Source organism: Aedes albopictus, chromosome 1, assembly GCF_035046485.1.
Source record: "Aedes albopictus strain Foshan chromosome 1, AalbF5, whole genome shotgun sequence".
Lineage (NCBI taxonomy): Eukaryota > Metazoa > Arthropoda > Insecta > Diptera > Culicidae > Aedes > Aedes albopictus.
Window position 1 is genome coordinate 44,369,660 of NC_085136.1, and position 15,992 is coordinate 44,385,651.

At 42.3% G+C, this 15,992-nt stretch overlaps 1 protein-coding gene across 1 annotated transcript in view; it reads right to left on the reverse strand.

Moving 5' to 3' along the window:
- Window positions 1–15,242, reverse strand: part of LOC109402682 (facilitated trehalose transporter Tret1) — an 81,245-nt gene extending 66,003 nt beyond the window's left edge. The window contains exon 1 of the mRNA XM_062844436.1: window positions 14,491–15,242. The gene's annotated coding sequence lies outside the window, so the exon portion shown is untranslated. The remainder of the gene's footprint in view (window positions 1–14,490) is intronic.
- Between the last annotated feature and the right edge of the window lie 750 nt (window positions 15,243–15,992).

Genomic DNA, 15,992 nt, shown 5'->3' on the forward strand with positions numbered 1-15,992 from the left:
TAGGGTGGCGATTGTTTCCAACTCGTTTATAAATAAAGTTGGAGCATTTTGATGAATAGTGAATGTTCTGCACGCGAAAAAATCCGTTCTGATAAACGTGAACAAACAAATATACACCGTGAACTGGAACTAGTTCCAGCTGTCAATATGGGCGTTCTAGAGAACGTGACACCTAGTTCACGGTGTACATTTCTTATTGTTGTTATGGTTGCTATGCATAGTTCCCGCTGCCGTGACTGGAAGTGCACGTATATCGGAACGGATTTTTTTGCGTGTGAATTCTAATGGTATCATTCAAAGTTTGTTATTTGAACAGCTGTATTGCTATTTTCATATATCAATTGAAAATGACATTCTCAGACAAACAGACCCAACGCCTCGATTCGAAGGAACGATCACCAAGCCACGAGCGAAACTTTTATCAACCGTGTCCGGCGAAGCACGTCAAAAACACAATCGTCGTTGTCGGCAATCTTTACGACAACCACCTAGTCTGATTACCCCCAATCAGCAGATTGTATGCTAACGGCTCAATGGTATCCTTCCCGCAGCTCGCTGACTCTCGGACTTCAGCTCAATCTCCCTTCTAGCGTCGGTGGTGTTCACCAGTACCACCATTCAAATCTTGGACTCCATATTACTTCAGGATCCTTTGCTTTCGAATTGATAACGCAGACGGCATGTCGATAAGCGCCGCCCGTTGCTTTCAATCGATAACCAACACTGTGCGCGATAGAGCAATCATTAGCTGCACGCGTAAGCCCAAAATAGACCCAACCAAATTTGGTCCATTGTTTCCTAAATTGACCGAAGTGGGATCAACGCGAAGAAAGTTAATTCACTGGGATTGCACAATGCACACGACTTTGAAGCGTTGTCGCGTCGTCGTCCGTCACCGACGTCATCATAAGATCACTCAATTGAAGACGGTTTATCTAATTTCCGGATTAAGTTATGCGATAGCCCCCGGGCAGAATCCGATTTGCATGCTGATTGACCCCGTCCGACCGTTAGAATGCGTCTGTCTTATCTGCGCAGTGCCGGCTTTTGCGTGAAAGCCGCTATGCGAGTACAGTTAAGCGAAGTTTATTAGATTGCATTCATTATAGACTCGAGCCAGAGAGAGAACAGATCGGGAAGCGTGGGAGTGTCGGTCGAATCGTATTTATTTACGAGGGGAAATGTTTGCCTGCTAAGTACTTTGCTATGGGGGGTGACAGGTTATATTACTACAGGTGTTTTTCGCGTGTGCAAATTGACTGCAATCATCGATACGTGTGCCCGAGGCAGAGATATTCCAACGACAACGTGTTGTATCACTTGTGATATGAATGCCTATTAAACCTATCGTGTTTGCTTGTTGACTTCATCCGGGGAGAGAATTGGCGATGTGATAGCGCATGCAGTTCTTGATGATGGACTCGGCGCTATCACCAGCCGGCGTGATATTAATGCACTCGAAAGTTATCGCATCAAGTCGCTAAAATATGGCATCCATTAATAGATTTATAGCTCGCGCTTCGGTGTTTACAAGTCGAAGTTCAGGTCAATCTAAACCGAAATTTAACGCCCAATATTACCTAATTACCCGGTCATACTGCTGCAATTTAAGACGATTGATCAGATAGTCTAAATTTGACAACGTTCAAAGGCTGCACAATGGAAAGATTTGAGAGAATAATTGAATTATGACACTTGGTTATGATAGTGGTCGCAATCAACACCTACAGCTTGATAAGATAATGGGCTGAAGTATTTGAATTGCTTGAGAGTTATGAAGTGATGTAACAGCTGAGAGGCCCTATCTTGTTTTGCCCTCTAAGCTGATGGGATTCGTTTTAAGCATCCCGAGAGTTGTTTGTTTGCTCACGTTTGGTTGGGGATGCACCTATTTAGTAGTTGTTCCAACAGGGGAACCCCATTTTCCTATAGTCTATGTGTAGTATGAGAATGAGACTACAATCTACTTTGTATTGGCTTCACTAATGACTGATTCTAAATTTAGTACCATTTAGATCTCTTGCAAACAACAGCTTCGCAGGGTTGTTGTCCAGCATTCTCACAATATTACCTGTCCATAGCAATCATCCAGCTTTGGCCACCTTCCTGATGCTAGGTTCGCTGTAGAGTGCTGCGATCTCGTAATTCAACCTTCGCCGTCACACACCGTTCTCCTGCATACCGCAATTTCGTGAAAATCATATCCCGTGGTTGAGCCCGGCTCGCTGCATAACACCCGAACAGCAGACATGAGAGCCCATCACCTTGTTGCAGTCCCAGACGAGACTAGACAGATCGCCCGAAACCTTTACGAAGTTTTCTACACCGTTCGTGGTCGCTTTGATCAGTCTAGCGATGAATGAGTGTAATCAGTTTCGTACCTTTTAATTCCGCCCTATGTTGCTTATCCTTTGACAGATACGCGTATTTCGACTACCACTTGTAATCTTCCTCAGTGTCAGTTATGACACTGAGGAAGATTACAAGTGGTAGTCGATATACGCGTATCTGTCAAAGGATAAGCAACATAGGGCGGAATTAAAAGGTACGAAACTGATTACACTCATTCATAGAGGGTATTCTGCTTAGAGGGTTCGAAAAGTCGGTACAAGATCAGTCTAGCGAGTTTTCCTGAGAAACCGTTCTGGGCCATGATTTTTCATAGTCCTGTGGGATAAATACTGTCGTATGCCGCTTTAAAGTCGATGAACAATTGGCGATGTGTTAGGACTTATTATTTACGGAACTTCTGGAAGATTTTCCGTAAGGTGAAGATTTGGTCCGTCGTCGAGCGGCCGTCGATGAAGCCAGCTTGATAACTTCCCTCGAACTCATTCGTTTTAGGTGACAGACGACGGAAGATGATCCGGAATAGCACTTTGTAGGCGTCATTCAAAATGGTGTTCGCTCATAAGTTCTCACATTCCAAATAATGGCCTTTCTTGAGAATGGAGCAGGAAGGGGTACATTCCACTACTCCGGTAGCTGTTCAGTTTCCAAGATACTGATATCAACCGGTGAAGACAGGTAGCAAACTTTTCTGGGCCCATTTTGATGAGTTCAGCTGCGATACCATCCTTACCAACTGCTTCTTTGATTTTTAGCTGATGAATTGCATCCGAAAATTCCCTCAGCGTGGGAATTGGATGATTTCCATCCTCTGTTGATCGGGCGTTTTCTCCGTTACCGTGACGTTCTCCAACACCATTTAGATGCTTATCGAAGTGCTGCTTCCACTTTTTAATCACCTCACATCAGAATTTCAGCACAATTTTCTGAAATATCCAGCAATTTGCGCTGGTAGGGCTCAAGGTTGGGCTGGATTCCAACAAAATGTTGCTGAAAATCGTGCAATTCGTTTTGCAAACTTTTGCATTACTGTAAGTGTGTAGAGACTCATCTATTGACGAAACTTGGGAAGTAAAACCACCCGATATTCTGATTGTAGCCGAAGAACAAGAAGTTGGTGTTTCTAACACTCAAGAAATACCATGAAGATTGCTCGAAGATTTTAGTTAATAACAGTTCTTTCGAGAAATCTTCCTTCAAATCATGGGTTATGCCAAAATGTTTGTTTTTATTTTCGGGATTCCTTAAAATTATTCTGAATTCCAGGTATTCAATTCAGGATGCTCAGGAGAATTCCTTGTGAGATTCCACCGGAATTTTTAATTGGGATTTCTCCAGAAATTTCTTCAGTGATCTCTTCAGAAATTTATTCAGAATTGGTCCAGATGTTTTTTCTGTGATTATTCTTCAGAGAGTTCCTTCTAAGATTCTTCCAGGAGTTCATTCAGTCTTTTTTTTAGAAATTCAATCTGGGATGTTTGTTTTAGCTCTTTCCAGGATTAAAGAATTACGGGTTTCCTTCCTCTTACAGGATTTGAAAAAAAAAATCCTTCCGAGATGCTTCCAGGAGTTCCTTATGATGGAAATGAAATCTGATTGTGTTCATAGCAGTAGGGATAAGGTTGGTTTAAGGGAATTAAGTTACAAGTGGAGTTAAGGCGAGTTTATGGCGTGCTCAGGTGGAGCAATGAGGGGGGATGGGGCTGGTTTGGGACTGTTTAAGGTTTCCTAAAATGTTTCTTGAGCATAAGTCATCGAATCTGCATGCATAATTGTGTACTTAAATCTCCCTGAAGCTTACTCAAGAGCTGTGATCCGAAATGCATTTTCAGAAACTGTAGGCTTCCTTAACCCCTCTCAAATCTCCCTGTTATACTCCTGAGACCTTCATAAACCCCCAAAAACGCCTGCGTAACGCCTGAGTAACAGCTCTGAAACTCGCCAAAAATCATCTAAAGCTGTCTGAAATGCCTTCGAAATCCCTCTAAAACCCCCTCGGACTCCATGTAACGCACCTGAGACCCTCTGAAACCCCCAAAAACGCCTACGTAACGCCTGAGTAACACCTCCGAAACTTGCCAAAAATCACCTGAAACTGTTTGAAATGCCTTCGAAATGCCCCTCGGACTCCATGTAACGGAACTGAGACCCTCAGAAATCACCAAAAACGCCTTCGTAACGCCTAAGTAACACCTCTGAAACTTGCCAAAAATCATCTAAAGCTGTCTGAAATGCCATAGAAATCCCCCTAAAACCCCCTCGGACCCCCTGAGGCCCTCGGAAACCCCCAAAAACGCCCACGTAACACCTCTGAAACTTGCCAAAACCCATCTGAAGCTGTCTGAAATGCCTTCAAAATCTTCGTAACGCACCTGAAACCCTTCAAAACTCCCCGAAAATAACAAGAAGGACCCCCCCCCCCCTGGGCAACGCCTTGGACACCCTCTCCCCTCCTGCAACTCCCATGAAATCCCTCTGAAACCCAGTGTGGCTCCCTTTGAATCATTCGTCCTTCTTAAACTTCCTTTGCAATCTTCAAATCCATTTAGCTAATGAACTGAATCTATTTAGGTAAAAATTCTATTTAGGCAGTTCCGACTCGTTTCCTAAATGGAAGTTTTGGTGTATTAAGTTTTTTTTTTCTAGGAAGGAACTATTGGATTGAATCTCTGAAAAAGCTCCGGTAGACTTAAGATAATCCGTAAGAAGTTCTACAAGGAAATTCTTTGGAAATTTCATAAGTGACTCGAGATAGAATTTCAGATAGAAATCCTGGAATACTTCCATAAGAAATTTACAAAAATCCTGGAGTATTTCCACGAAAAACATCTGAGATAATTCCAGAATGAACTTTCGAAGAAATTTCAAAATAATCTGCAGGAAAAAGTTCCCCGACGAATTATGGAAGGAGTGAATGAAGAAGTCCTAGATGGACAAAAAAGATCTTAAAAGAGTTCCTGTAGAGGATTTCAACGGAACCCCGGAAGGATATCTTGGATGACTCCCAGAAAGTATTCTGGGGCATATCTTAGAAGAAACTATGGGATCTATCTATGGGAGAAACCCGTGAAGTTACTTCTGGAGGAGTCATAAAGAGTGTCCCTGAAGGGATCCCGGAAAAAGTTACTGGAGGAAGAATTTCCTGAAGAATTCCTTGAGAAATCCCAGAGGAACTCCTTGAGGATTCACATAAGGTGCTGTCCATAAACTACGTACACTCATTTTTAGTATTCTCAGACCCCCCGTCGTCCCTCATAGATTCTTGTCCATACTAAATTTCCGAAATTTGTATGGAGCGTTAACTTTGGAAAGGGTTCCCTTTTCCCTAAGAGAGTTTACGTAGTTTATTTACAGGCCCTAAAACACTCAGAGAAATTCTGACGGAATTCCAAAAAGAACTTCTGAAGCAATCCGAGAAGGAACTCCTGGATGCATCTTAGAAGGAACTCCTAGAGAAATTCCAGAAGGGACTCTTGTAATAATTCCGAATGAAATTCCTTCGGGAGTCACGTTTAAAATTATTGGAGGGAGGCCCGAAAAAAAAACTTCTGGTTTCAGGAATGGGAACACTCACTTGCAAAGAGTTAAACTCGCTTAGTGTTTTCTTAGCTCAGGAGCACACGGGTCGCACACGGACACCAACATCTTAACCTCTTAACCTAATTTACAGCTCTTTTGTCCACTAACTAGGGCACTACGTGAGCGATTCCAATTTACAGATGCATTTACACTTATGTGCAGCGCCTAAATGTATTCTATTCTAATTCTACTATATCTAACTGGCAGCCTATGTGCTGCTGTCACTTTCCTACCCTGTCCATGGTAGAATGATGAGCACGAGGATGTTGATGTTTTGACTGCTGTTCCTTTTACCAGTCCGATTGAGGGTCCATTATAAGTTGACATATCGCCGATATCCAAATTATCCGGGTCCATTAGAGCTATGAGAGCTCAGAAGAGGGTCAGGTGCCAGCCATTCTCGGGGGGAAGAGCAACTGACAAAGTACCGGGGCTGGGATCGAACCCATGACCATCCGCTTATGAAGCGAACGTGTGGACCACTACGCCACGGGCCCCGGCAACACACCAACATCGTGTGAGTGTTATTAACATTCACCTCGTTGAGAGTTGCCTTAACGGTTCTCTCACGACTATGGTACGTGTGTGCGACCCTTAGTTTATTCGGCAAAGTTGTAGCCAAAAACTACAAGGTAAACTTAGTCCAAATCGCAAATAACAAGGTCACGAAACGTAAAAAAAAAATCCATAGAAACCGCGGTATGCAAAGCCCTATGGATTTATCCAGGGATTAGCCGAATTCACTTGATCCGAGAATTTTGACACCAGATCAAAGTCGTTTCCAATCAGCTTTGGACGATTCTGATTGGAAATGGCCCCGCTCTAGTGTCAAAATTCTCGAACCCATCAGTGGATAAGTCCATGAACTAATGCACAGTCATCTTTTTTCCACTGGGATCTAGACTGGGATGCTTCTGCTTTTCTTCTCTAAATAGACGAGTGCACCGCCTGCTGAAAGTTCACTCGGGCAGCGAATTTTAACACCACAGCGGGGTCGACTCTCAACAACTTCTACCCAGCTGAAAATTTGTTTAATTTATTGCATCTAGTTTTCGCGATGAAGTTGGAAAAATATGAGCTAATGTAGTAACTATATGCATATGCATCACTTTAAATGAAAATTCATGCAAGAAATCAAAGAAAAAAATATCAGCGCATTTTGGTGATGCATCTCTGAGTAGAAGTTGTTGAGAGTCGACCACGCTGCGCTGTCAAAAATTTTCAGGCTCAGTGAACTCAATGTTCATCGGTGCACTCGTCTATACGGACACTGTTTACAAAGAATGACATAATCATGAACAAGTTCACTGGATGTTCACCGGATCGCGCTGGATGCTGTAATTTTAGTAAACACGACCCGCAGTTACCGTTTCACATCCTGCTGCTAGTTGGCATGTGACGTCATCGTGCATAAGTTCATTCGCTAATAGTATGATTTATGTTTACAAAATCATAGCTCACATCCGGCGAGATCAGACGAACAGCCAGTGAACTTTTGGTCGCTGAATGTTCATGAATATGTAATTTTGTGTGAACTGTGCCCACATTTACAGAAGAGCGAGCAAAAGCGCTTAAGCCTACGCACAAGGGCCAGGACACTGACTAAATACCTGTGTTCCATCCCAGGATTCCAAGGACTAAGGGGTGACATAAAACTTCTAAGCAACGTTACCTCCATCAATTTTTCACGTAGTTAGCTTTTTATATAAAACTGTGCGGTTGGTACGAGATATCACCGTGTAATGATTTTACTGTAGAATAAATAACGCTGCACAGTAGGCCTGGTCGCTTTAATGCTTGTAATGCATTTTCGATGTAGTGCAAGCTTTCATAAATTAGAATAACTAGCCACAGAAGTCCAATGTCGCGACTGTACGTGTGACTAACATCTTGTTTGCCACGTCCTTACGGCGTCACTAGCGGTACTAGAAGCGTCAAATAAATTTTGTTTACCAAAACAAAAGAACCTCTATAAGATGAACACTTAAAAATGGTCATTTATTACAATTAAAGTTATTAAAATAATTAAATAGAGAAAGTGACTACAGCGCCATTGGAGTTCTAGTGTATTTCTATTTTTCATAATGACAATAAAATGGTAGAATTTGTTGATTTTATCATTTTCCAGGATTCTTTCAATGAATGGCTGTGTATGTGTAGACTAAACTAGACTAGACTAGACAGTGCTCGCATTTACAGAAGAAAAGAAGAAACGCGAACTTCGCCATGTTTATGGGCGGATCCAATCCGAACAGATCGAATAAACGATCGTTTTGACATCAGTTAAAGCGGATCCAGGGTGCAACTAGGTTCGCTCTAGGATTAACCGAGAACGACATAAGTCTTTGACGTTTTGTGGTCTTGTTGTTCACGATTCGAGCTGGTTTAAGTTCCAAATGTGGGGTTCACGTGCGTGGGAAAGTGTGTTGATTTATAATTTGCAGGGGGCACCTTCTGCGTGCTCCTTCTGGATTTCTACAGAAATTCCATCCGGAACTCCTCCAGGACTTTCTTCCACGCTTTTTCCAGGGCTCTTCCTGGAGTTTCTAATGAGATTATTCTGAGAGATTACTTAGGATTCCTTCAGAAGTTCCCTCTGGGACTCTTTCAGGACTTTATTCTGAGATTTTTATACAGGAAATCCTATCAAGATTCCATCCGGGATTTCATAAGAAATTTTTCCTGGGTTTCCTTCAAATGTTTCTTCTAGGATTCGCCCAGGTGTTTGTTGCGGATTCGTGTTACGGCTTCGTTCCATTGCATTGTTATATCCGTGACTCCTCATGGATTTTCTTCAGAGATTACACCAAGAGTTCCTTCTGGCAACCTTCCAGGAATTTCACCAGAGGTTTCATACGAAATTCCGCAAGAAGTTCTTTCCTTGATCGCTTCATAAATACTTTCCGGATTCCTTCAGCAACTCCTTCCAGAATTTCAAAACCAGGAAATTACTTAGGAATTCTGATGTCCGTCAAAGAAATCCTTCCGGGAATCCCAGAACTACTTCAGATTTGTTCTAACACTTCTTCCGGGATACTTCCGGGAATTCCTTCAAACTTCTTCCTCCAGCAATTTCTTCCGGAATTCTTTCATGAAATTCCTCCAGGATTCCTCCAGTACCACTTTCAAGCATTGCTTTGGAAACTCCTTCTGGGATTTCTCCAAAAACTGCATAATTTCTTAATTTCCAAGAACTTCTTCCGGGACTCTTTTAGGAACTACTTCCAGGATTGTTTCAAGAATTCTTTCCGGGATTCCTCCGAGAACCCATTCCGAGAGTTTCATCCAATAATCTGTACCAGGATTCCTCCGGGAACTTTTTTCAAGAACTCCTTCCGGAACTCCTCCAAGTACTTTTTGCGGGAATACTCCTGGAACTTCCTACGCGAACTCATTCGGGACTTTTTTTTAGAACCTGCTTCCGGATTTTTTCAGGATTTCTCCAGGAGTTCCTTCTGAATTTTCTGCAGATCCTGCTGGAATATCTCCCGAATTCAATTTTGTGATGCTTCCAGATCTTCCTGAGATGGAAATTCTCCAGAAGTTTATCACAGAATTCTTCTAGTTAGAGTTATTTGTGACATTTATATGGAATTACTTAAGAAGTTCTATATGAAGTTCCAACAGGAGTTCAATGAGGAAGCAATCTCGGGCCGCTGCTGTTTTCACTTTTCATCAATGATCTGTCTCGTCTGTTACCTCCTGGATGCAAGCTTTTCTTTGCCGACGATTTAAAACTCTATATGACCATCAGAAGTTTAGATGATTGTCTAAGGTTACAGCATTTAGTCAACACCTTTGCTAAGTGGAGCTCTATCAACATGCTTACCTTGAGCATTAAGAAGTGCAATGTGATACCTTTCATCGAAAACTCAAGCCGATAATCTACGATTACACCATAGATAATTTGAAATTAGAGCGCGTTAATCACGTACGCGATTTGGGTGTTATATTGGACCCAGGCTTCACCTTTCGGATCCACTTTGAAGATGTGATTTCGAAAGCGAATCGACAACTGGGGTTCATATTTAAAATCTGTGACGAGTTCAAGGATCCGGTGTACCTACGTTCACTGTATTGCACCCTTGTGAGATCATTGCTGGAGTCTAATGTTGTCGTTTGGTGCCCATATCAGACAATTTGGATCAACAGAATTGAGGCAGTTCAAAGAAAATGTGTAAGACGTGCTCTTCGTTCCTTGCCTTGGCGTGATCCTGTAAACCTGCCACCGTACGAGCAGCGGTGCCGCCTTCTTGGTATTGATACCCTGGCCAGCCGGAGGTTTGCTCAACAAGCCGGATTTGCTGCGAAAATTCTGCTGGGAGAAATCGATTCACCTGAGATTTTATCGCGACTGAACATCTACGCACCCGAACGGACTCTACGACAGCGTAACTTCCTGACGACCGAAGGCAGCAACACAGTTTATGGCCAACATAGTCCGATTAGTGCCGTAACAACTGCATTCAATGAAGTATTCGATTTGTTCGACTTCAACCTGTCTGCTCAGGCATTCCAGCGAAAGGTTCAGCAGCGGAGGCATCGTGAGCTGTGATAGCATTATTCGACATTGGATGCAGCGAATTTGAATACAGGTGAGAATCTGTCCAAATATGTTAACGTAAAAAGCTTATCTATCTACATACATGTTTTTTTTTATTTTCAGTAACTGCTTGAGTGACCTGTTGTTTGTAATGTTTTAATAGTATGAAATTGTTTGTATTATAATGTAGATTCTTGTAAGTCAATCTCTGTAATGTTTGTCGAAAAGATACGGGGTTTTTATGCTTTTTGGAGACTGGCAATCACTTTTCATGGCCAACTCCAGGAGGCTTTTCCCCCCACCTTCATTAAGACACGAGTCAGATGAAGCGAATAAAGAATAAATAATAATAATAATAATAAAAAAATCAGCTTTGTAAAGAATTCCCCCTGAAGTTTCTTCTAAGTTTCCTTCAATAGCTCCTTCCAGGACTCTATTTTGCCAGAAATTCCTTCTAGATATCCCAGAAAAAATATCTGAAGACATTCCAAAGGAAACTATTAGAAGAATCTCGAAAGGAATTCCAGAATGAATCCACAGGAGGAAATCCTGGAAATCCAGGAAGGATCTCTAAAACAATTCCTGGAGGATACTCGAAATTCTTGGAAAAACCCCGAAATAAATCCCTTGAAGTCTCAGTAGGAATCTCAGAAGGAATCCTGGAAGAATTCCAGAGGAAACTGCTTAAGGAACCCCAAGAACAATTTCAGATATAGCTCCCGGAGAAATCAGAGAAGGAACTCTTAGAGAAATCCTGGAAAAAAAATTGGAGACACCACAGGAGGAATGAATGAAGAAATCCCAGGAAAATATACTGCGGTGATCTCAGATGGAATTTCCGGAGGAATCATAGAGGAAATTCCAGGAAAAAATCTCGGAACAAAGACATTAGTATCGGAAGGAATTACTGGAGGAATCCAGGAACTCTTGGAGAAATCTCACAACAGCAGGAGGAATTCCTGAGAAAAATCACGGAGAAATCCCAGTAGGAGCTCCTGGAGGGATGCCATCAGCAAGTCATATATCAAAACACTCGCTCGAATCGCATATTTGTCACTCAATCAACCTTCCATAGAGCATACATTCTGAGACTACTTGAGTAATTTCCAGATTCCTTCATCCTCCAGGAATTCCATCTCAAATTCTTCTAATACTTTTTTGGGAATGTCTTCAGAAGTTTTTTTTTTTACTTTCAGAAGGTATTCCTGGGAATTCCAGCAATTTTACCCAGTATTCCTCCAGGAGTTCTCTCGGGAATTGCTCCGAAATTAGTTCCAAAATACCTTCAGAAACTCCTTCCAAAATTAAATCAGGAGTTCAGTGCGAGATTCCTCCCGGAGTTCCTCCTGAGATTGCTTCAAGAGGTCCTTCCTGAATTCCTACGGTTATTCTACGTGAACTTCTTCCGGAACTCCTCCAAGAACTACACCCAGGATTCTTTGGTAAGCTCCATCAGGGATTTCTCCTGTTTTTTTTTCTGGTATTCTTCGTGGATTTATTCAGGAACCTCTTCCGGGATTCCTTTTGAAACTTTTTCTGGGATGCCTCTTGGAACTCATCCCGACAGTATTCTTTTAGAAACTGCTTCCAGGATTTCGTCAGGAACTCTTTCCAAGATTTATTTAGGAACTCTTAAGCTTTCCTCCAAGAGTTCCGTTTAGAACTCCTGTAGATCCTTCTGGAATTCCTCTGGAAGTTGATTCTGTGATTTTTGTATTTTTTAAATGTTTCTAATGTTAATCCTTCACGAGTTTATTAAGGAATATTTTGAGAAATTCCTCCTGCAGTGTTTGTTTAAGGAATTCCCCATGAAGTTCCTACAGGATTTCCGTGAGGAAATACTCCAGTAAGTCTCTTTTGGTTTTCCTCAGAAGCTTTTGAGTGCATTTTAGATGGAATTTCTGGAGGATCCCGGATCTCTATAAGAAAGCCCGAAATAAATCCCTTGAAGACCCAGAAAGAGCCTCAGAAAGAATCCTGGAAAGACCCCAGAGGGAACTTCTGAAGAAACTAAAAAAAAAACATCGGATATAGCTCCCTGAGGGATCACAGATGGCAATCCTAGAGTGAACGTGGAAAATAATATAAGGATAAACCACGGAATGATTTCCTGGTAGAATCTCAGGAAAAGTTGCTGGAGTGATCTTGGAAGGATTCCTAGAAGGATCCTGAAAGGGTGTCCGACCATTTGGCCGAATGTCGTTTGGCCGAATGTCGTTTGGCTGAATGCCGTTTGGCCGAATGCCGCTTGGCCGAATTATGAGCAAAAGAAATCAGAGCAAATTTTTGACATTCCAACTGCCAATTTGATCATCAAAGATATTTCGTTCTTTTAATCATAGGCTATTCTTTCTAGTTTAGCCATTCAGGGATTAGTTGGTGTTGAAACTGCCAACATTTAATCAAAGATTATTCCTTCTTTGAGTCATAGGCTGTTCTTTCGCGTGATATGATGCGTTCATGGCCTGAGTGTTCATGGCCACTTAAGTTCATCATTCATTTTTCGACCAAATGGCATTCGGCCAAACGACCCTTTCGGCGAAATGGCGTTCGGCCAAACGGCATTCGGCTAAACGGCGTTCGGCCATATGACCCGGAACCCCTGAAAGGATCCTAGAGGGATCTTGGAACTAATAACTAGAGAAATGTTGGAAGGAATTTTGAAGAAAATCCAGGAACTTCTGTAATGATCTCAGAAGGTATTTCTCAAGCAAACCATAAAAGAATTCATGGAAGAATCCCGGGAGTACTTCCTGGAGGAATCCTGGCAAGAGCTTTTGAAGAATTTCCAGACGGAACCTCTTATGGGATCTCAGAAGGAATTCCTGGAAGAACCCCAGAAGTAACTTCTGAAGAAAACCTAAATAAACTCCCGGAAGAGCCTCATCAAGAACTCCCTGGAAATCCCCCAAGAAACTCTTGGAGCAGTCCTGAAACAAATTGGTGGAGAAACCGCGAAAAATTCCTGGGGTATCTGCTGACAAAATTATCCAAGTTCAAAAGCTGGCAATTTTTTTTTTTTTTTTCAAAGTGATAGATTTAGCAACCGTGGCGTGTAGTGCCCTATTCAATGAAGACGTGGCAGAAAATATGATCGTCTATGCGCACGTACAGCTTGCTGATTCTTACATTTTTTGGAAGTATTTCAGATATTCTATTGAAGATTCCAGAAGAGCTCGGTCTTTTAACGAAAAATACTTTTAGTTTGTCCGTCCTGTGTGTTACCGAGAGTTTTTCAAGAAATAATGCTCACGGGTTTCTTCTGAAATTCCCTCAATGAATACCACCTTAAGGTTTCCAAGAATTCCAAATATTTTATTAAAATGTCTTAAGATCCAATTGAAGAACTATCTCGGGAATTTCTTCAATGCTTCGACAAGAGACTTATCTCGAGAGTCAACCTGAAGAGTTCAACAGAAATTGTGCATGATTTGCACAGAAATTCATTATAATTACAAAGAGTTACAGTTCTTAAATATACAACACGTGTTCAACATATTTAAAAAAAAAAGCTTTATCACTAAAATCTTCAAAACTTCTCAAAAATTCCATGACTTTTTCCACTGAAATGAAATTTCCTGATAATGCACTGCATTTCAATGAACGCAGACAAGAGCACTGTTAATAGATTTGTTTTTCAGCATTGAATATTTCAATCGCAATAGAAACTCGTTTATTGTCCCCACAGATTAGATTTGCATCATGATGAACCGGACCTAGAAATTTCAGGAATGCACTTTAGACTGAATTGAATATTGTTATCAGGTGTCTCATATTTCAAAACTAATAATGAATATTTGATACCGCTTGCCGTATAACTCATGTCTGTTTACAATCAATCGAACGGTGGAAATCTTGCACGTAGCCTACTTGGTTGTACACAATGCTAACCCTGTTGTGACTCCACCACAGGTAGGTAATTTATCACACAATAGCCGATGACCACACAATCCCCCTGATTAGATACCGTACTGTGGGAATTACCAAACACCTCACTATCGCCTCCGTGAATTACTTACATTGGTCCAATATTGGTGACAAATTCAGCTCCGATCACTTGAAATGCAGAAAACAACAAAGCTCACACTTTCACTATCAATCCAGATTCTAGTTCTTTCCACTCACTTTCACCCGGTTCAACAATACAACATCAACATGAATGCAATCCCTTTCTTGTTCGGGATCAAACGCACAATTCACCGACTAAGGAAGGCCACGACAACGAACAACAACAACCGGCGATACTGTGTGTAACGGTACGATCCACCTAGAACCATATCCCGACGCGCACTGGCTCCGTTCGGCAGCGGCCGAAAGAGTTTTGTCGTCCACCACAACAATCTCTATAGTCCGCCTTCGCATTCGCAACACAATCCATTTAGTGTGATCAACAGCTGGTTCACCACATCACCGTCGCCCGTCAGCCACCACCCGCCCGCCACCTGCGCAGGTCTTCTTCTACGCTGCGCGCACTTCAAGTGGATCCTTCTTCTGATTAGGTTTGATTATGGGCGCGGTTATCACACAATCCGTTTCAGCAATCCGCGACGAAGACGGACGACAACGACGGCGACGACTACTATGATCGAATCAAGAATTTGCCTACAATTGCGACGAAGAATTCGGCCTACTAAGAATGGTCCACACCGACGGCCGCGATGAGTGTACGTATCTACGTGGTGACAGGTAGCTTATCACTACTGGAGTCCGCACCAACAGCGATGATTCAGATAACGGGCTCTATGAGAAATGCAGCAGTGCGCGCTAGATATCTGTGGCATGTAGACACAGCAGGCCGCCACCGACCACAGACAGGTGGTTGTGCTGGTGATGCGTCGAGATGTCGTCGTTCGTCGCACACTTTGATGATTGTGTTGTGCCTTATCATAACACCAACCTGAAGCCTGAGTAACCACTCAATAACGGCGTTGTTTGTGGAACTCTTTTGAATGTAGGGTTGTTTTGCTACCACAAAATTCGTCCAATATTCTTCGCTTCGCTTCTCAATTACAGGTGTGATCTCCTTCTTCCTAATGAGCAAATTAACGAGCATGAATTGATCCGTCCTCCAATTCGGTCAGAGTTTTTACACCTTCCCTACCACTCGTGCGAATGGGATTCAGCCGAGAAGTGAAGCGTAGACGCACTACTTCCCACCACTGACTGACCAGTGGTCGAAACCTAACGAAAACGAAAGTCACTCGGTGACTTGCTTTGCTGCTAACGAACAAGTGGCGGCGTTGCAGTGACCTTGGATTAATGGGTGGTTGGTTGGTTGGTATGATGCTCAACAGAGACGAGGCTTCCGCTTTCCAAGTGCCGGTAATTTTGATTGGATGAGGGGGTGTACCGAGGGAAATTCAGTCCCGGGTGATTATCTGCTAATTTGAGCGATGAAATATTGATATGGTGTTGATTAACGGGGCTCTAACCGTTAATCAGATCGTTACTACTGGCGTGAATGTTTAGCTGGCTTTAGTCGTTGAGTGTTTGTCGTCGGAACAGAAACAGTTCCTGGAAG